The sequence below is a fragment of the Cavia porcellus genome, unplaced genomic scaffold (genome assembly GCF_034190915.1).
Source record: "Cavia porcellus strain 051 isolate PalLab524CR breed Dunkin Hartley unplaced genomic scaffold, mCavPor4.1 scaffold_16, whole genome shotgun sequence".
Classification (NCBI taxonomy): domain Eukaryota; kingdom Metazoa; phylum Chordata; class Mammalia; order Rodentia; family Caviidae; genus Cavia; species Cavia porcellus.
In genome coordinates this window covers 2566652-2587833 of record NW_026947499.1, presented here as the reverse complement: position 1 = coordinate 2587833, position 21182 = coordinate 2566652, and the positions used below count along the sequence as shown (strand labels likewise).

The following is a 21182-nucleotide window of genomic DNA, read 5'->3' as shown; positions in this document are numbered from 1 at the left end:
GACTCAAACCGCACGGGAAATACTTCCCAGAATCAATAACTGGGACCACTTCTTATTAAAAAGTTTCTTCATGTCAAAAGAAATCATAGTGCAAAGATAAACCACAAACTGGGAAAATATCTTAGTAACTCCCCCTCAGACAAGGCACTTTTGTCTGAAACATATAAAGAATGAAAAAAACTCAGACCCCCCAAAATTCAAAGATCCAATCCAAAAATGGTCATCTGAGATGAATACACACTTCTCAGAAGAAGAAAAAAAATGGCAAATAAATACATGAAAAAATGTTCACCACCATTAGTCATTAGAGAAATGCAAATTAAAATCACACTGAAATTCCATCTCACTCCTGAAAGAATGGCCAGGATCAAGAAAACCAGCAACAACAAATGCTGGAGAGGCTGTGGGGAAAAAGTAACTCTCCTACATTGTTGGTGGGAGTATAGACTGGTACAACCTTTGTGGAGGTCAGTCTGGAGATTTCTCAAAAACCTGGGATTGGAAGTCCCATTTGTTCCAGCTATTCCACTTCTAGGCATATTCCCAGAAGAACTGAAAGCATCATACCACAGTGATATATGTGGACCTATGTTTATAGCAGTACAATTTGTAATTGCCAGATCTTGGAAACAACCCAAGTGTCCATCAACTGAGGAATGGATAAAAAAGTTGTGGTATTTCTGTACAATGGAGTGTTACTTACCTATAAAGAAGGATCACATTGAGATATTTATCAATAAATGGGTGCAGCTTGAGACCATACTCATAAGTGAAATAAATCAATCTTGCATGTGTGAACACCAAATAGTTTCCCTAATGTAAGTAATGATTCAAATATATAAAAGTATGTGGTAATCATGATTCCCCATTATGTGGCCTTGAAGCCTTATAAAGTTTTCACTTATTAATTGGAAAGGCTTTATTCTGGGCTTCATGATATGGAAATATTTGAAGCTATAGTATATGAAGTTATATTCAAATATTTCTAGGAAAAGGACAGGCACTATGGTAACTACTATTAAGTCGGGTTATTTGGTGGTGAAGCACTAGGTTGCTGAAACAGTCTTACTTTGACCTGTATTGTTATGTTGTTATGTCCTCTTTTATCTTAATCTCTCCCTTATTCATTAAAAATTATTTAGTTATTTTTTATGGTTTTTTTTAATTAAGGGGAAAAATTTAAAACATTAGCAGAATATATTATAGTAACTTTTTTTGATTTCCTATTAACTTGTTTTGAAGTCCTACAGTACTCCCACTATCTTGTTTTGACTGATTAGACTCTGTTTCATTTTGTATGATAGTATGAAGTTTGAGGGTATAGGCAACTACTTTGAAGGCAATAAGATTCACTAAGATGCCCATTCTGGTTTGACTATTATCTTTTTTGAAAGTCCTGTAATGTTTACAATGTTTAAGTTTTATTGGTCTTGTTCTCTACTGTTTTGTTCAACTTTATAATACCTGATGAGATAGACAATTCTTTTTAAGGAAGCAAGAGGCATTATGGTAACCATTGTTGATAGCCTTGTACTCTGTTTTTACATCAGGTACTATGTCTATCCTTGGTTTTGACTGACAGGTTTGTTTTGCCATTTTTTACTTTATTCTCTTCCAAAAAAAAAAAGTAATAAGAACTAAGAAGTAATAAAACCCAAAATGTGTAAATATTGTTGTAAAAAGAGAGGGAAAAAAAGTGCTCTAAAGGATACAACTGCAAGTGTGTTTAGGGGTGTTAAATAGCTGACCATATTAATGTTTTTTGTTGGATCATTGAACACAAGTGTTTGCAGTCTCTCTGTTTGAATGTCCACTTTGTATGCTTTGATACTGTGACTTGGGCAACTATCTCTAAGATGATAATGTGTAATCTATTAACTGGTGATTTCTTACTTTTTTTGTAGTTCTGCATTACTTGTACCCTTACACCGCTTTGTTTTGTTTTGTTTTTTCTCTTTTTCCTTTTAAATAAAATTTAAAAAAAAAAAGTGGAACACAATATCAATTTCTTTGAAATATGTGCAAGCAGGCAAGAAATATACTCCATGCGAAGCAGCACTTCTTGAACAAGTAATATATTGAAAGTAGAATTTTTATTTCATCTTCTGTGTAGCTGTGTCTGTGCATACACTATATATATTCATCCATCGAGCTACCTCTTCTGTAGATTAGATCCGTACATCTAATCTATCATATGTGTAGCTATTACTATAGACAAAACCCATTAAATTTATAAATTGATATCTGCCATACATTGGTTAGCTGCTATAGAAAGTGGCCACGCCAATAGGCAAGAAGCCGAGTGCCCTGCTGAGCTGGAACTGTAGTCAAGCAGATCCTCTTGGTGTCCCAATAGGAAGGATGAAGACTTTCCCTTAACCATGACATGACATCTGTATATTCTAAAATAAGTAACCCTGCGAATTCCTTGTAAGCTCTCACTGAGAACATTCAGGTCACCCAAGAAACCCCCAGGGACCCAGGAGAATGGACGAGAACTCGGATTGTGTCCAGCCAGAACTTACCACTTGCACGCCTTTGACAGTGGCCCAATGTCTTCACTTTTCAGCTGCTTTTAGTAAGGCTGGTCCGTGGCCATTGCTAACACTGTCTCTCCCGGTGGCGTTGCCACAGTGCTGCACTGGGTATGCATGACAAATGAAATTCAGAGCAGAGGAAGCCTGGAGTTTGAGTTATGCAAGTCAAGATACAGGGGGACAATTACAGAGGCTGGATGTGGGTCTAGGTGCAGAGAAACTCAGTAGCTCTCAGCTTCCTCATGGCTCCGGTCACCTGCGGCCACCAGGCCCTCACCGTGTCCTCTCCTATGGCGGGACAGGGTAGCTGCTCTGGAGGTCCTTCTGCTGTCTTCCTCTCACCCCGCATTGTCCAGGACCATGTCACACGTCATTGTGGGACCAATCACTAGGAAAGAGAAAGGCACTAACAGAAGGGCTTCATCCAATCACAACTCATCTCGCAGAACTTCACTGCCTGCTTAGAGACGAGCAAGACAATCCCAGGCCCTGATCACTGGTACCGTGGGCCCCACATGGGGCACCTGCAGCATGGGGCACAGTGACAGAAAGAAAGCTGCGTAGCCTCAGCTTCTGTGAGAACCCAGGGGCCATACCCCAGCCCACACCAGGATGAGGCACAGCCAAGAGGCCAAGGGAAGCGGCTTCTGCAGGGCACCCAGACAGCAGCAGGGTCATTTCCACCACCCTGCATTGCCCCTGGGCCTGTAGATGACAGTGCTGTCAAGGAACACTGAAATTTCTCTTTAAAAATCCCATTTTCACCTTTTCCTACCTGAAAGGGTCTTCTGCCTTTGCTGATTAGATGGATTCTGTTCAGATCCCTCTTTGAGAAGTAGTAAAACAAACCTCAACAAAATACAAGTGTGGAACAGGCCCAAGCGTGCATGCACAGCCACCTGGAGGCCACCCAAGCACTGTCTCTATAAAAGAAAGTGGTCAAAAAACATCTAACATTGTGCAAAATCTTTAACTGAGAAATTCCAGGTCTAAAAAGTTATACTAGAAATGATTGATCAGATATTTAAGTATTTACTCTGAATCACTGTGCTCACGCTGTACTGATGTTTTGGATAAATACTCGTTTAACTTAACTTGACCCAGAAAGACAAGCTAGAGTAACAGCATAGTTGTTGTAAATCATTGCAAAAATAAGAGCTGTTCTGAAACCTGTAATTTTCGGGCTGACAGGCAAAGCAGAAGTCATTTCCTGATGGAATTGTGGAGCTGAAGTTTCTGAAGAAATGTGTTCATGCTCATCCTGAGATTCAGGAACCAGGCTGGGTTGATTGTATCTTCCGGGAGCCAATTTATCTTCAGTGGATCACAGAGAGAAATGCTTCATTCTTGAATCAACACTCAACACTGTAATTTATTTTCTCCATAAATGAAACATAAATTTGTCACAGTATCCTATGCCACATGCTCCCTAATGGAACTTCCTTGAGACAGATACATTTTTTTTTTTCCTTTGCTAGAATGAGCATTATTAGGTCAGTGAATGAATCACATTTGCATATAATTCTTTCTGAATTTCCCAGACAACCTCTGTAGCTCTTCCAGGTGCTGTTCCATGTTAGCTGGAGGCTCCTGCGCTCCCTCTCTGGCAAGTGAAGGAATCACGGATCCTTCTTAGTTTTGGAATTCCTTCCTGTTAAACTGGTCTCCAAGGTAACTTCTTTTTGAAGGCCAGAGCTCTCCCAAAGGCTGCAGGTACTAGCTGATACCTCACTGGTCAGCATCCTGGCGGCAGGTCTGATGGACAATGAATGCATCACACCTGAATTCCTGACCTCGAGTCAAAGGCAGAGGAAACACTGGCCATCATCACTGTGACTATGTAGTTGCTTCCCGAGAGCAAAATAACTCTTCCTTTTCTATCATATAAAGTAAGTAAACAACCGTAGGACCATTTCAACTACTTTGAGGCTTCTAATCAAAAAGTGACCTAAAATACATGATCCATTATTACTCAGGGACAGTGAGACCAGCAGTCCAGCTGCCCTGGAACAGACTCTGCAACCCACTGTTCCCCCAGGGAGGGCCCTGTCTCCACAGTGATCTCAGGGGAGCACTGGGAAGTGGTGAGATGAAGCAGGGCTCGGGCCCCAGCCCTCTCTACCCCAGGTGCTGAGGGAGGTGACAGCCAGGCAGGAAGCAGATTAGCACTGGCAGATTGACCGACTCCCTGGGCTCTTTGGGCTCCTTGGTGGAAGGCTGTCTCTGGCTTTCTGGTCCTAGTCCAGGGACATAGGGCAGGGCCCAGTGACCCCGAGTGTGAGAGACCCCAGAGATGAGGGTGCAAGGGTAAATGCAGGATTAGTTGGTTTGTGAGGGGAAGGGTGCAGTTCTTTGCTACCATGAAGAAGCAGACCCCTGAGAAGGGCAGACATCAAAACTTAGGAATAGGCTGCAGGATGGGTGTGAAGGGGCCTCACCCAGTGAGAGGAGGAGAGGGCTGCTCCTCCTGCAGCTGTCGAGGGGATCCCACATGCTCTCACCCTCACAGTGCAGACACAGAGGTGGGGTGGCTAACACTCAAGTTTACCACAGCCCCCGAACTCTGCACCAGCCCACCTGGCTGAGGCCATTATCTGGAGCTGGAAAGTGGCTTTCTGTACCTATTAAACTTTCCACCTTGGTCTGGTCACAGGGTCACAGATGTGCTGTTTTCCAGGTACAGAGCCTTATTGGTTGGGCCAGGAAAAAAGCCCGCTGGAGAACTCAGGGCCTCAGACTCCTGGGCCCTTCAGCCACCTTGTCTTACACAGCGTAGGAATAAACCTGAACACGGGTGCGGTCGTGGTAAAGTCCCGTCCTTCTCATCTGCATTCCTGACCCTAATGAATGTCTTGCATACTTCTCTAGTGTCGGTGTCCACTTTGCCCTTTCTCTTACTGCTAGGATGAGCATTATCAGGTCAGTGATGGATCACACTTGCTCATAATTCTTCCTAGGTCTTCTGGTAGCCAAGCCCCACGTCCCGCTGTCTTCACCTGGAAAATGGACGGGGAACTGGGTCTGCCTGTGCGACCTCTGTGAGCGACAATTCTGTCAGACGGACGGACACCGAGTGTTTGGAACCAACTGTGACAAGGGTGGGTAATTTTGGGAGCGTGCCTTATCAAACAAGGGCACAAGATGCTCTTCCCAATCTTTGGAGAGCTTTTGCTTATTTTTGCTCCCCCTTTGGGTCTGAGGGCACTTGCATAATGGCCTTGATGGATGGGATGTGTCAGAAGTCAGACTGTGGAACAATCAATTTTAGCAAAGCAAAGGCAACAGAGCTTACACCGGCCTTTTAAAGATATTCACAGTAAAAGTCCAGCCACCAAGCACAAAGCAAACCAACCAGCCACAGGGAAAGACCCGGATGAGGCGGGGAGCTGCCAGCACCGTCCCTGGAATGCTTGTGAGGGAACCTGTGGGTGACTCCACCCAGCCTACCGCCCCCTGGCGGAGGAGCACAGGGTGACCAAGTTCCCTCCAACTCCAGTGCCTGGCCCAGCCCAAAGGCAGTGTCCAGGAGGAGGGTGAGCACTTCCCTTTTAACCCACTGAGTCGGGGACTTTGTTTTCCCATAGGAATATGCTATTCCAAGATAAATGTCTGTAACATATGAGGATCCTGTTCACATCAGTGCCATTATTTATTCTAATTATCTACAAACCTTTCTGCCCAGTAGAACGCAATCGTGATTTGTTAGAAATATGTAAAGTAGGCATAAAATATACTCTATGTGAAGCAGCACTTCTTGCACAAATAATATATTGAAAAGTAGAATTTTTTATTTCAGCTTCTGTGTAGGTATGTTTGTGCATATACTATATATTCATCCATCGAGCTGTCTCTTCCGTAGATTAGATCCATACATCTAATCTATCAAATTATAGATATTGCTATAGACATAGCATATTAAATTAATAAATTGATATGTGCCATACATTGGTTAGCTACTAATATAGTAAATTACATATGAATTAATAGATTTCATTTCCCCAATCTATGTACTGTTTATCTATAGTTTATATTAAACTATGTTACATGTGTTTTAGTAAATTAACATGTAGATAGGTAGATACAGATATAAACTAACAGGCATAGAGAGATGTAACTATCTTCTTCAGTGTAACCCTTCAGTTCAGGGAATATAATAAAATCATATGTGATAGTAAAGAGCACCCCTGTATTGGACAGTAGTTGGAGAACTTAAAGAATGTAATGTGCTCTATTACATGAATTTTCAAAGGAACCGAATATTTTTCAATCACTGAACTTGTTCCCTTTTCTACTTGAAGGAGGGGAAAATATCCAGAAATTCCAGTGTGAATGAGGAAAAACATAACTGAAATCATGCTCCTCACTGGTGTCCTTAGACACTTGTACCTTAGAGCGTGAAGGCTTTGGGGAGCAGGTGAGCCCCTGCTTGTGGGAAATGAGTGGCCGCAGCGGGCTTCACACAGCCACTGGTCCTTGTCAGCCAAGTGGAAAAGGATGTTCTTGTGATGAACCAGAGAAAAGTAAAGAGATCATCTCATTCTTCATGCAGAATCAACTCATCTGCATGCTGAGCGGTTTAACCCTCTGCACTGTCTCACCCAGCCTTAGTTCTGAAAAATCAGTGTTGGTTTCTCCTTCACTCTCGAAATAATCTTGGATGAGCTCTTTATTGCAGTGAGGTTGTGCAGAGTGGCTTACCAGTATCCATTACCGAAGATCATCAAAGTGAATTCTCCAATCCTTATTGTGCCTTACATAGAACAGGAGCACGACCTTTTAAGCTGAATTTCCTTGGTCAGAAAGTGGCCAGGTCAATAGGCAGGAAGATGAGCACCCTGCTGAGCTGGAACTGTGTAGCACTGAAGCAGACTCTCTTTTTGACCCAATAGGAAGGATGAAGACTTTCCCTTAGCCAGGCCGTGTCATGATCTGCATATTATAAAATAAGTAACCCTGTGAATTTCTTGTAAGCCCTCACAGAGAACATTCAGGTCACCCAAGAATCCCCCCAGGGACCCAGCAGCATGAAAGAGAACTCAGGGTGTGTCCAGCGAGAACTTACCACCTGCGGACCTTTGCACAGTGGCCCAATATCTTCACTTTTCAGCTGCTTTTAGTAAGGCTGGTCTGTGGCCATTGCTAATGCTGTCTCTCCAGATGGCAGTACCACAGTGCTGCACTCGGTATGCAAGACAAATAAAATTCAAGAGCAGAGGAAGCGTGGAGCTGGGTTATGCAAGTCGAGATTCAGTGGGAAAATTGCAGAGGCTGGGTGTGGGTCTAGGTGCAGAGAAACTCCGTAGCTCTCAGCCTCCGCATGGCTCAGGTCACCTGCGGCCACCAAGTCCTCACCGTGTCCTCTCCGATGCATCCTCCCCTACTGGGGCCAAAGCTGCCTGTCTGCAGGACCTCTTTGCTTCCTTGTTCTAGTCAAGAAGCACTGTCATTTTTCTTGCAAACTTGTTGCATATCACCTCCCAGGGCTGCTCTCACACTGCTCTCCTGTAAGTGGTCAGGACAGATTATCAAACTTGTTTTCAATTATTTATATGTGGCTCTTAGTTCCCACAGTCTGCAGCCCCGGGGAGGAACATTTCAATATGAGTGAATGCTCCTGCACCAGAGAGAGGAGAAACAAACCTCCAGTTACACATTTTAGATGGTTCTCATGAATGATCCTCATGCATGCACTGACAGTGTCTTACACTTCTGCTATCTGGAATGGAAATGCCCAGACTTGTAACTTTGTAGAATGTTCTTTCTAGCTTGGCTATTGTAACTGATTTATATTTTTGCAGTTGTTGTTTGCAGTTATTCGCACCCTAAATATTGGATCTTGGTTCTTGCTCATTCTAAATTCCAAGATATACTGCTGTTCCTCCTGGGATGCATGGGATAATTTGTTCTTTTTTTTTTGCGGTTTTCTGACTTACTGACTTTCTTTCTGGGTTTCAATAATTAGCATGAATGATGATGATCAGTGTACAAAGTCCCTATGTTCTTGATTCTCTTCCTGATAGCACCCTGTGGTGTCTATTTGCTGGCTGAGAGTTGCAGTTTGCTGGAAACAAGATTTTGCAGCACTGACATAACCTCTTAGTCCTTCACTGGGCTCCTTAGCTCTGACAAGGTCTTTCAAGGTGCAGTTCACCTGCTATAAAGCTGGTATGGTTGTCTCCACCTTTCTTTGAGCAGCGACCTGGAGCTCCAAATATGAGATTTCTAGGCTATGGAGAGGGAGTGTTTCCCAATGAGGAGAAAGAAAAGAACCTGAATGTATAAATTTTTAGATAAGCAGGTTTAAAAAGTCCAAATTCTACTCATAATATTCAGGAACTTATCTAACCATGACAAAGCTGTGCATCTGATCCAGTGTTGGAAATGTGACTTTTTCCCATCTGCATATCCACAAACCCATTTGTTTACATGCCTTGTCCTTATACCATATGAACATTTGACATGAGTATATTTATTTTTGATCTAGAAATATGTATTTTATGCAGTTTTCTGGGACATGTCTGTTACACTGCAAGACAGGGAAACGTTTGTAGTCCCTGCTGGATGTTGTGGCCTGGAGATTCACCTCTAGGCTCCAGGGTCCTGTACTCAACAGGAAGGCAGTTATTCTGGGGTTTATGGCACGGAAGCCGTGATCACATCAAAGTCACCTCAGTGCTGCTTCTTAGTTTTATAGATAAATTGCAGTACTTCATGCTTACAGTTTCCCGGTCACAGCAATAAAAACAGCTAAAATATGTACTGTATATTGTGATGGTTATTTTTTCTTTTGTTCCTCTCTCCTCTTCCTTTTAGCCTTTTTCATTTTTTCCTTGAACTTTTTATTTTCTCTTTTCTCCTGTTTTCCTATTTCTTCCTAAATCATTGGTGCTAAATGATTTCTTGTGTCTAAAACTATCACTGAGAGCAAATCCCATGCATGCATTTTCTATGACTTATCACAAGTATATATATATATATATATATATATATATATATATATATATGCATCATGGATAGAGACTAGTAATATTTTCTTGTATATCCTGATATTTGTGAGTTTGCAGCTTTCCAAACATCTTCCCTGATAATATTAAAATCAATGATCCAGTTCATAGAAATATATGTCAGCCAGGCATAGGTGCTTGTCTGTAATCTCAGAACTCTGAGATGCTGAGGCAGAAGGATCCCAATTTCCAACCAAGCCTAGGCAACTTCTTAACAGCAAGATCCTGTCTTTAAAAAAATTAAAAGGACTTGGGATGCAGCTCAATGCAAAGGCCCTGCATTCACAAAAATAACAACAAAATATTATATTTAAATATAAATAAAACATAGATTAACTCTCCAAGCAGGTGTCCCAAATCATTTTTAATGGTCTGACAAAATATCTCAAAACTAAGCAGCAGAAATCACTTGCTACTGACCATCTTACAGTTTGTGTGTATTGATCACCTAGGAGTGGCTGAACTGGGTGACTCTGGCTGGAGGAGTCCCTGTGGGGCTATCATCTAGCTGTTGGCCAGTGTCAGGGGCACCACAAACCTGATCCAGGAGCTGGCTCATGCTGCAGCAGCAGACCTCAGCCATTTGTCATTTAACCCCTCTCCCAAGGGCTTACTCCAGAGAAGACAGAGTGCACACCTGCCATGAAAGCCGTGACCTTTTTATAACCTCCCATCAGAACAGGGACCTCACCACTTGGCTGCATCCCACTCAGTGGAAAAGTCTCTAAACTCAGCTGCTAGGGTAGAGGAAGAGACCACACAAGGGTGAATCCCACAAGGCACAGCCTATTGGAGTCCTCCTTAGGGACCACCTTGCTTTCCATTTGTGAGCTGATAGGAAGTCAGGGTAGGGGTGAGCCAAAGTGGTCACGGTATTGCCCCCAAAACAAGAAGACAGCTCCTCAAAATCATTCCAGGAGTCTAAGCCAGAAACCAATGGTGACACTTGCCTTTGAGACTTCTTCTATAAGCCTAAAGCTTGCAACAAAATGATCAGAGTCTGAAGTGCACCAAGTGTATCTGTATTTGTAGGAACAGCACAAGGCTGTCTTAATATACAAATACTATCCATCACCAGCGTCATAGACATGAAGTTTAGCTGCTTATAGATGCATTTTGACTTAAATGTTCCTAGCAAATTTTATGTGGCACTGCGAGGGTGACTGCCAGCTCTATTTTGATGAATTCTGCACTGTGTCTTAGTAGATGTAGTGATCATTTGTCCATGTATATAACACTGCACACATTTCTGCATGCAGCATAACACCACAGTAAATCAAGTAAAATTGTTCTGTACTAGCCAACACCTCCCTCATGTGGGTTATCTTTGTTTTCCAGGCTGGAATGAGAACACTCTAGGAATAGAAAACAGGCCATAGTCATTTTTTGTAACATCCCTATTTTGGTTAGCTACTCCATGTGTTCCAAAGCAAAAATAAATAAATAAATAACTTAAATTATTTTTATACGCATTTCTAAGAAATAGACACAAGGAACAAAAGTGATGAGTTGCCTGCAAAATGATTTGCTTGAAGAAAAAACAGAGGCACTTTCTTCAATAGGACTTGAGAAACTTTCAGAAAATAATGAAGCCCTGGAGTCTTTCTGCTCCCACCCGAGGTGAGTCCACTTCTCCCACCCAAGGAGAGGCTCCCCCTGAGAACCGCTGAGTGTGCATTTAACTGACACAAAGAAGTAACACCCACTAAATGACAGCAAAGAACAGTGCAAGCCCAGGCTTTCTTGTCTACAGGACATCTAGGGTTGAATGGTGCTGGCACCAATGCACAGAGGGGTTCAGTGTTGTCCCAAGGCATTCAGGGATCCTCCTCACCAGCCCCATCCCCCGAGGTCACAAGGGTCACTTACCCTGCTCCTGAGTCTTCTCTTTGGGCAGAGCTCATTGCTCTGCTGCTGGGAGAACTGATGAGTGACATGAGGCAAGTGACCCCTCCAGGTGACAGTCCCACAGAGCCAGCTTTCCACAGGCTGCCTCCAGACCACGCTGTGACCAGGAACTCATTTCTTCTCCGGAGGCTGCTGTGGTGCCTCACAGTGTGGCAGCTTCCTGTAATACACCTGAGCTCCACAGCAGCCAGAGGGAGTGAGGAATGAGTGGGACGATTTCCTGTGTTTCCCTTTATTCCTAACAAGACTGCACCTAGATCCAAGTAGAAGCCTAAGAAGACCCACAGGTGCCATAAGTGTGCCAGGTTTTCCCCAAGCACACCTTTTGTGTGATCGCCCTTCCTGCAAACATCTGAAACCACTGTGAGGTCACAGGCTTGGCCTCATCGCCTCTGGGAGAGAGGTTGTAAAACAAGCCCCGCATTGCCATGGAAACAGCACAGGAGAAGAAGATGCCGCTGCCTCTCTTCATGCCCAGGGGCTGCGGTCCTCACCTCTCCACTGTAGCTAGAAAGTAACGTGTGCTTTCAGTCTTTCAGACTCTAAGTGCGTTTCTCACAGCCCACAGGGGTGGAACTTTGTACCGGGCTGGGAACACACTTCAATTGTAAAACCAGCTAAGCCTAGTTCTGTCTCCATGATCAGGATACTTATCTTGACTCCTACAGAAAACCAAGCTCCATCATGACAGAGTGAGCAGCTGTACGTAGTAAAGCAAAACTAAATAAATTACAGAAATTGGTAACTCCTGTGGAAAGAAAAGGACTGAAAGGCAGCCCCGCCCATCTACAGAAAGGAAAGGTGTGGCATCTGTAAATGACACATTGGAGGATAAAAAGCCCAAACAGTGAGAAATTTAAACCCTGGTTGGATATTTAATGACACAAAGAACATACTTTTAGTTATATTTAAGAATAATATAGTTATGAGGATATTTGTTAAGAGTTTCCAGGTTTTTAAGATCACTAAGATAATGTTTGTGTACTGTATGCTTTAAAACTGAGAAAGGATTTTCTCAGCCCTTACAAAATATTCTGGTAGTGTTTTGTTTCTCAATCTGGGTATTTTTCGCTTATTATTTGTAGTAAGCCAACTAAACTCCACGATATTTGCAATGCGACTCAAACTCTCGGCGCACAGAGAGGTCAGCCTCATTCCGTTTCATCCTGAGCACTGGTGCATTTCACTCAAAGTTTCCAGCTTCAGACACTTGGCTCTGAGATTTCTAGATCCAAAGAGATGAATTCTGTCTCATGCCTGGTTCTGAATGCCACACACCATGGAAGCTCCAAATGGGCTGTTTGGCCACAGAGAGAAATCTTTATTGAAAAACTCTCTAAAAGCAATAATTGAATAGACATAATTGCAGGGCACCGTGCCATGCAAAGCTGTAAACAGCACTGACAATGTAATTTATGCTCGTTTGTGATACAGTAGCTCATTACAGCTCCGACATTCACCTCTTTCATTAGCGGAGCTCATCTGTTTCTCTGATCCACGGTCTCATTGTATTACCCGCAGCTGTTTGCGCAGAGAACTGGGCCTGCAATTAGAGGTTGGTGCTGAGTGCTGGGCTCTGTGGAGAGCGGATGGCACAGCACAGGGCACAGCCATATCCTGAGCAGATGCCAACCCCGCACACAAGATGGGCAGGTACGGTGAGCAACTGAGGCTCGGAGTCTGGGTCGGGACTAGCAACACTGGGTCCAGGAATGGCTGCAATAATGGGACAAAGTCGATGCTCATAAAGTCACAACAACGATGGCAGTGTGTAACAGTGGCACAAGCCCGCAGGGAGCCGGCAGTCACGCTCCCTGCTCCTAGTGGGTTTGACTGGGAAGCACTCACTTTGTGGACTTGTTTGTCTTCGTCACTTTCTGTGTTGTTCCTTCTGTTTGCCCTCCACCGAGGGTCAATTTCAAGGTCATCTTCACAACAGCATTGCTCACCGGTCCTCTGGAGCAGCTCCTCAGGAGCAGGTAACCTACAGGGCCACCTGGGTGACCAAAGAGAGGACTGACTGCCTGGGGCTGGAAGATGTGGGGCAGAGAATTTTAGCTCTATGTCTTTCTTCCCCCCATTCTCCCACAGGAAGTGATGTCCCAGTCCTGCCTCCCTGCCCCTGGCAGGCACCAGCATGCCTGACATCTGTGGTGAGTTTATCCCCTGAACTCGGCCCCACAGCCTCTGCCAGGAACCCTCATGGAGGTGGCCCATGTGTCCTCAGTTAGACACCCTGTAAGACCATTTTTGCGTAAAACACAAATGCGGGTGTTTTTGAGCAGCGTGCATTTGCTTTCCTCTTGCCGTCTTATCTAAGGCACCATCTGTATTTAATAACGCCCATTTCCCACTCCGATGGGATTTTCCGCTCTTGTTCCCAGTTACTGAACCACGGATTCTGGTACCTATTCAGACTCCTCAAGAACCTGGCAGTGAGGACAAGCAGTAGCTAAGTTAGCGTGTGTGCTATCAAATAGGACGCCACACTGAGTTTCTGTACAGACCGAGAGGAGCTTAGCAAGGTGAATTCTGTAGCTCGACAGCAATGGAAACAAGAATGCAGCTGAAATTTGCCTGCTCGAAAGTGCTCCTAACTCTGCATCTGTGTGCTTAGTTTTCCCCAGAACTCCCACATGAAGAATGTGCCAGGTGACTTGGTAGTGTCCTGGGACATGAGGAAGCACCACTGTTTTTCAGGTTTAAAGAATCACAGCGGTGGCCATCTTGGTTTTTATTTTTTCACAGAAACCATGTGAAATGACATAGGCACACAGCCGTTGTTAAGTAAACTGTGGGTGCTGTCAGGTACGGATTGTAGTGAGGGTGTGCAGACGTCTTTGGGTGGAGGCTGGTGTGGGACCAGGGGCGGCTGGGGGTGAGCTGCCCATCTGGACCCCTGGTCTTAGGCAGCTGCACTACTCACCCTGCGGGGGAGGAAGCACTGCTCTGATACCTGGGACCCAGCACAGCACCCAGGCTGAGGGGAAAGCAGATCCAGGGAGCAGGCTGGAAGGGGCTGTGGGTAAAATCACTCAGCCAAGTGGGAAGGCATCTCCGTGACCCCAAATCATCTCATGCTTCACATAGCACTGGACAGCGAGATTGTAGGAAAGGGCTATTGTACTTCTATTTGTTGGGCAGCAGCTAGAACATTTTACACTTCTGTGGGCTGAGCGCAGTGTGTCTGCAGACTTTGCCAGGCGGGAAAACCTGCAGGTCACGATCTTATGCCTCGGAGAGAAAAGGGTCTGATCGCAGGAATTATGTTCTCAGTTCTCTCCACATTTTCCAAAAGGAGTGAAACTAAAGAGCTTGTGTGTTGCAACCACATGCACTGAGGGATTCTGAAGAAATAAATGCAGCTCTGAGTTTATGGCTTCAGCCGTTACTGTGTTACCTTCCTCTCAGCCACTGAGCTCAGAGGAGCCAATGCCCTGGCCACCCCTGAAGAGGAAAGGCCAGCGAGGGCCCGAATGAGGTTAGCTTTCCCTCAGAACCTTCCTATTCTGTTGATGACACTTTTATTCTTTTTTGTGACAAATGCTGTTTAGAGACTATCCTGAGGTTTCCTCCTGAACTAAAATACTTGCACAGGTAGGATTATGCCTGCTTTAGTTTCCTGGGCTGGACATTCTAGGGGACGTTTCATCACTGTCCTCCCGGGGAACGGTTTGCTCCAAACTGGTTCCCTCCTCTCTGGCCTGAGGAGCTGGCAGGAAGCTCGGGGGGAGCCGTTTGTGGAAGGGGGACACTGTCTCAACAAGGCCTGTGTGGTACCCAAATTTATAATGCAGTGGAAGTTGACATTTAGGAGGGCTTGTGTCTTTTGTAAAGTAAGAAAACCTGTCTTTTATCATAAAATACGCCTTAGCATAGAAAAATTAAAGAGATAGCAAAAGCAGCAGGTAGGGTAAAGCATCCGTGACCTCATTGGCTGAGTATATTGGTACCTTTCCCTAACTTTCCGATGTATGTTATAATGCTGTGCTGTGTTTGAGTGCCATGCTATTTTGTTGCTGTTGTTACTGGACTCGTGGCCTCCAGCCTCCTGCTCAGAGCCCTCTGCTCCCCACTGCCAGGGTAACAGCCACTCTCTCAGTGAGTGAAGTCTGCAACCCATGCAAGCCCTACCTGAACTCTGCCAGGAAACGTCTCCTCTCTTTCTGAATTCTGACTGTCAGAACTTTCGCCACCGCCTCCTCCCCAGATTGTGTCTCCAAGTGCGTCCACCACACAGCCCACTGCGTCCATGCAGGGCATTGCTCCCGTGGCCAGCGAGACCAGCCTCTCCAGCTCCAGCTCTGTAACAGCTGGAGTCAGCACTGAGAGCTGGGGTGCCCAGCACCCACCCTGCCCTCTAATTCTCCCTCTGTTTTCTGGTGACCGCAGGGAAACACAAACTCCCTGGAGGTAGCCGTAGGTGGTAATTTCAGTCACAGTGCCTCATGATTCCCTGGGGGAAGTGAGGGTCTGTGGACTATCAGGGATGTTCACACAGTCTGCTCAGAAATGTAAAGTTGGAGTCAAAAACAATCAGAGCTCATTCATTCATTTGTTACTATGGCAACTAGTATATCCCATTCCTGCTTTGCTCTGAAGCCTATATTTTAAATTTTTTCCTTTGCTTCTGTTCCTATTAAGTCCTTTCAGTGAATTTCCACTCCAGGCTCAGTTAATCAAGGAAATAAACTGAACCTGACCTTTGCTGCCCCCTGGCATCTGGGTGCTGGTCTCCGGTGGGCTTCTTTGGACCAAAACCCAGGCTGGTATTGCTGCTTCCCCACCTCTGGGGAGAGCAACCCCTGTGGCATGCATGGGTCCCTAGAGGGGGTGACTTGGGCAGCCTCCAGGTGGATCCCCCTGACCCTGCCATGGCTCCCTTCCTGGTGGCCCAGCTGTGTCTTTTTCTATCACCATCATTGATCATAGCCATGAAGGAAACTCATCCTGAGTCCACAGAACTAGAGAAACCTGAAGTTTGCAGTGGTCTCAGGGTCCTGCGAGCTGCTGTGTTAAGCCGCTGTTGTCTCTAATGCTCTCTTCCATCCCTTGAGGTTTGCGTAAACTGTTTTCACACCTTGAGACACCAGAGGTGGGGTGTCTTTCTCATCATGGCATCATCTCCAGAGGTGAGGAGTCACAGGTCCCCCTTTGTGGCTCTGTCCCAGCTGACTGGCAGGTGGACACAGCACTGTGCAGAGATGGGTCGCGTGGGCAAGCTCACTCTCCAAGAAGAACAAGGCTGGGGCCTGGACTCTCAGCTCTAAGCCCCCACTTTGGCTGGACCCTGGCCATGTCCCTTTGGACTCAAGGGTCACGTGCTTCTCCTCCTGGTCCCAAAACACCCTGCTCTGCCCTCCATAGATGGGGTCTCAGGTGCTTTTCTTTCTCTGCTGGGCTGTGTGCAGACCCCTGTTGCATTCTTCCCACAAGTCAGGAGGTGCCAAGTGACCAGAGGTTTATTCTCCAGGCTGGGCTGAGGCATATCCTGAGCTCCTCCATACAGACCATTAGTTCCACATACATAGGCTGAATCCCAACATGGAAATAACTCTTCTGGAGTCTGCTCTGTCCTCCAGAGATAGCAATTGTCCTCCTCTGGGCTTTGATCCTGTAATCTTCAGAGCTGTCTACCAGCCCCTTGGATTTATTCCTCGTAATTAACTTTTATTCCTTTGACCACTGTCTCTCCTCTCTCCTCCCCATGACGGCTGCTCTGATTTTGCACTACACTGTAATGTTGAGCAAGGAAGGGCCAAGAGGACCATCGACCGGCCCAGGGTGCCATCCTGCTTTCTCCCCTTGCCCAGTAAAACCCAGCTTCCCTTTGGTGATTAGGTAAATTGCTCTATGTCTGAGTCTGTGGGCTTAGTGGGCTAAATGTCCCCAAGATCTAGGAATCTGTCCCCTCCCCCACAACTGCTTGCTAACCTGGCAGAAACTGTGCCTACATGAGAGCCCAGGACCTAAAATCTAGCAGAGCCCAACCTGACAGGGCCAAGGGCATCACTTAGGACTCTAGTGATTTTGTGATCACACCAGAGATTATTCCAGGAATTTCTCAGTGACTTCTCCACGCATGGGATCTGATGCTGTGACTCTTATTTCAGTTCTGAAATGGACCACTGCAATTCTGATTGCTTCTCACCAGGAGCTTATGTGACCACTTTAGAAGATGGGGTCCCCACGGCTGCACCCACCATGCCTGTTTGCAGCACGGCACCCACCAAACTCTTGTTCTCCAGTGTGGGGCCTGCTCTTCACGCCCTCCAATTCCAACCATCTCACATTTCCAATTACAGTACCACAGCAGCATAAGACAGCTTTCAGGGATCGGCCGCCACATTCAGTCTGTTTCTATCAGTGTGTGTCTGCAGCACACGGTGACCACACGCGCTGTGAGGAGCTGGGCACCAACTACTTAAGAAACAAAATATACCAGAGCAGAGCAGCAACAAACCCAAGCCCATTGCATGCTGCAGATGTGTGTGTGTGAGTTTGTGAACCCTCTCTCTGCATTTGAATTTGTGGAGTGATGCAACCAGCCCTGGCATAAAATGCACTCTTTACTGTGGTGGTGGTAAAAGCAAACACAATTCTTCCTTTAGAGTGTATCACAAGAAATTGTTCTGTAATTCTCAGAGAGAACAATCATGTAGCAGTGATCCGACCTGGTGACACTAAGAGAAACCCTGATCCTTAAAATTTAGCTTTAAATTAATAGAGAGCTAGTTCAACATTAACACACACTCAGGATTACTCCCTGTTGACCAAGCCCTAAGTAATCACTATGAAACCCCCACACCCCTTGGAGCTGGCACTGTGATTATCAGCATTTTGCAGGTGAGGAAATTTAAGCACAGAAAGGTAAAGTCATCCCCTGGAGGCTGCAGAGTAGGGAATTGTAGAGCTAGAATTCAAACACAAGCTCGAAGTCTACTTTTTAAAAAACTGTTTTCCTGGCCCCCTTGGCAATGTTTGTTACTTTATCACATGGATAAAAACGATGCATGGATGTTCACTTTATTGGCCTTATTAGAATGAGTACAGTTTGTTCCTAAAGTGATGGGCATTAGGTTGCAAGGAAGGACTCATCATGAGCTCCAGAGAACTGGCCATGTCCATGGGGACCTGGACCACACATTTCCTTGGTGGGGAAGCTCTGGGAGCAATTGGTGATGTCTGTCACTACTGCACAGAGAGAAGGGACACCTGTGCCCCTGAGCTTACATCATTTCTTTGCTCCCTGAAGCAATATTCACTGAGACCCACAGGAACTAAATCTACAGAGATGAACAGAAATGACAAGGACGCCTGTGAAAGGCAGATGACAAAAATGTACAACAGAGTGGACCATTAAATGCACACTGGAGTTTCAGGTTCCTTGGTGTACTTGATGGGAAAACATACGTGAGAAAGACAGAGACGCACAGAGCTCAGCAGCTTATGTACACAGCCTGGAGAAAGACATCCCCCGTGAGAACCATGTCACTAGTTTGGAGCAAAATGAGACAGAGTCCCACAGGAGCACTGCAGGAAAAGCAGTCCAGGGAGGAGCTACAGCAGGGGCACAGGGTGTCCCTTGGGCCATTCAAGGGAGGCCCCAGGCCAGCTGAACATCCTGCCTTCTACTTGTGCTTCTAAGGACTGCAGCGCTCAGAGGCCTGGCGATGGGAGAAGAGCTCCCAGCTGGAGGAGGCAGCGGGTCCTTCGCGTTCCACTTTGTACGCTTCAGTGTTTTAAACCTGCTCATGAGAGGCACATCCTTCATAAGGGAGGAAAACATGACAGCGCTTTGAGATTGCACAAATGCTGCCTCCCTCCATGGCACACTCGAGGTAGGAATGTCACATTCCTGTGGAATATTTGCAGAGCTCCTGCTTGGCAAACATTTGCTGGTTTCCCTGAGGCCACCAGACACAATCTGAGAGGAGACCGGTTTGAAAGTGAAACAAAGCTACACTTCCACACTGTGGGAAGCCTCAGCCCACTGGATCCTACATTCCCATGACCGAGCTCCATGTTTCTGAAGCAGAGGTGATTTCTACCTGAGGAATGTGGCTTGTGAAGATCACTTTAGATAACTCAGACACTGTGGCATCCAGCCCGCTGAGGCCAGGGATTCAGCTAACGATCCTGTAATGTGCAAGAGGGCATCAACTGCAGAGGGCTGTCCGGGTTCTAATGCCAATCAATTCAGGACAATGAAGCCTTCATTTAGCGAAATCAATCACCAGTAGATAGGCCCTGGAATCTTGGTCCCTGCTGTGATTTTCCAGTGAGGTTTCCATGGAGACCAGGTGATACAGGCATGCAAACCCAGTGGATGTGCAGAGGTCTCAAGGCCAGAGAGAAGGGGAAAGGACACACAGTCAATTTGACTGCGGTAGCAATGGGAACAAGCAGTTTCCCCAGTGGAGCTGCCTCATCCATCACCTCTGGAGTCGTTTCTGCAGGGGGGAAGCTCCCCACCCCTCAGCAGGGCACTCAGGCTCATCACCTACCTGGTGATGATGCTCAGACTCACAGTGACAGGGCCCAATTTGCTTTCTGTCCTGCTTCTCCTGGTGCAGAGAGGGCACCATAATGAGCATGCTTTCCAGAGATCACAACCTCACTGATAGACCTTTCAAAAGGTGCTAGGCACAGGCAGGTTGGAAATGCACCTCGGAAATTCAGAAAGATGTGGAGAGCTTGGTCTTCTGGTAATAGACCCACTGCTGTTCCTTCCTGTGGCCAATCTGACATCGAAGCAGTCACCTTAGGTATTTGGAGCCATTGTGATTGGATTTTGCTTTTGACAAGGCCCATTGCTCCCGGGAGTGATGAAGGCTGACATCTTGCTGACAGGATAGCCGGCTCTGACCCTTGCAGGGCAAAGAGCTCAGTCTTCCCCAAAGGCCTCTTTTTCAGCTTTCCCAGTGGTGGGGAGGGGTAAGATCAGCTGAAGTCACCTGATGACCTGGGTGATGTCATCTCTAAGTTAACATCCTCCCGTAACAGTACAAATGCAGATGATTCATTCTGCAACCCAAAAATATTCACATGAAAAAGATTGCAATACTGTAATACAGTGGAGAATAATAAAAAAAATACAAAACATAAAGAAAAGCAAGTTAGCTTGCACTTGCCCTGAAAACCTCCGAGGCTGGTGTGAGGGACATGGGAGGGGAAGGTCACTGACCCTGGTGGAGTCGCTGCTGTCTCTCAGCCTGATGGATGGAATCGGTTTCTTCTCCTGCAACTTATCAGGGACCTAACCTGGCCACACCTGCTTCCGCCTCCTTCTGAGAATGTTGCACAGAAGTGAATGCAATCTTGTGTGGTCACTAAGCAGATTCATCATTTGCACTGCTGCAGCTTGTTCCGGTGGTGGATACCATCCATACAGCTCTACAGGGTTTCCCACATTGACAGACCTCCCTCATCTCACTGGGAGTGAGGGATCCCTCCTGCTCCTTCTCCTCTTTCTCCTCTGCAGATGAGGTCCCCTTAACATATTGGTGTTGGGAGATGATCACCCAGAATCCCAACCAGAGAGAGAGAGGGGGAAGGAGAGAGGACAGGCAGGGGGCAGAAGAAGGGAAGAAGGGGAGGGAGAGAAAGGGCAGAGGGAGAGTCTAGGAGGGGGGGAGAAGGAGAGAGAAGAAGAGGGGAAGGTGGGGAGGGAGTGAAGGGAGAGGGAGAGGGAAGGAGGAGGGAGAGAGCCACTTGCTCAGCTATGATAAGT

General features: G+C 46.0%; 2 long non-coding RNA genes across 3 annotated transcripts; one reads left to right on the top strand and one right to left on the bottom strand.

The window, feature by feature from the left end:
- Positions 1-2074: 2074 nt before the first annotated feature.
- Positions 2075-12058, bottom strand: LOC111756104 (uncharacterized). 2 transcript variants are annotated; one of them, XR_010039549.1, is made up of 4 exons: positions 11411-12053; positions 7600-8039; positions 7236-7466; positions 2075-2925 (listed from the first exon to the last, which is right to left on the bottom strand). It is a non-coding gene; the product is annotated as an uncharacterized LOC111756104 (long non-coding RNA). The 2 variants fall into 2 exon arrangements; XR_002790595.2 differs by lacking the exon at positions 2075-2925 and having other exon boundaries at positions 6315-7466; positions 11411-12058.
- A 920-nt stretch (positions 12059-12978) lies between these two features.
- LOC134470778 (uncharacterized) lies at positions 12979-20974 on the top strand. The gene is made up of 3 exons (XR_010039938.1): positions 12979-13428; positions 13541-13602; positions 17563-20974. It is a non-coding gene; the product is annotated as an uncharacterized LOC134470778 (long non-coding RNA).
- The last annotated feature ends 208 nt before the right edge of the window (positions 20975-21182 follow it).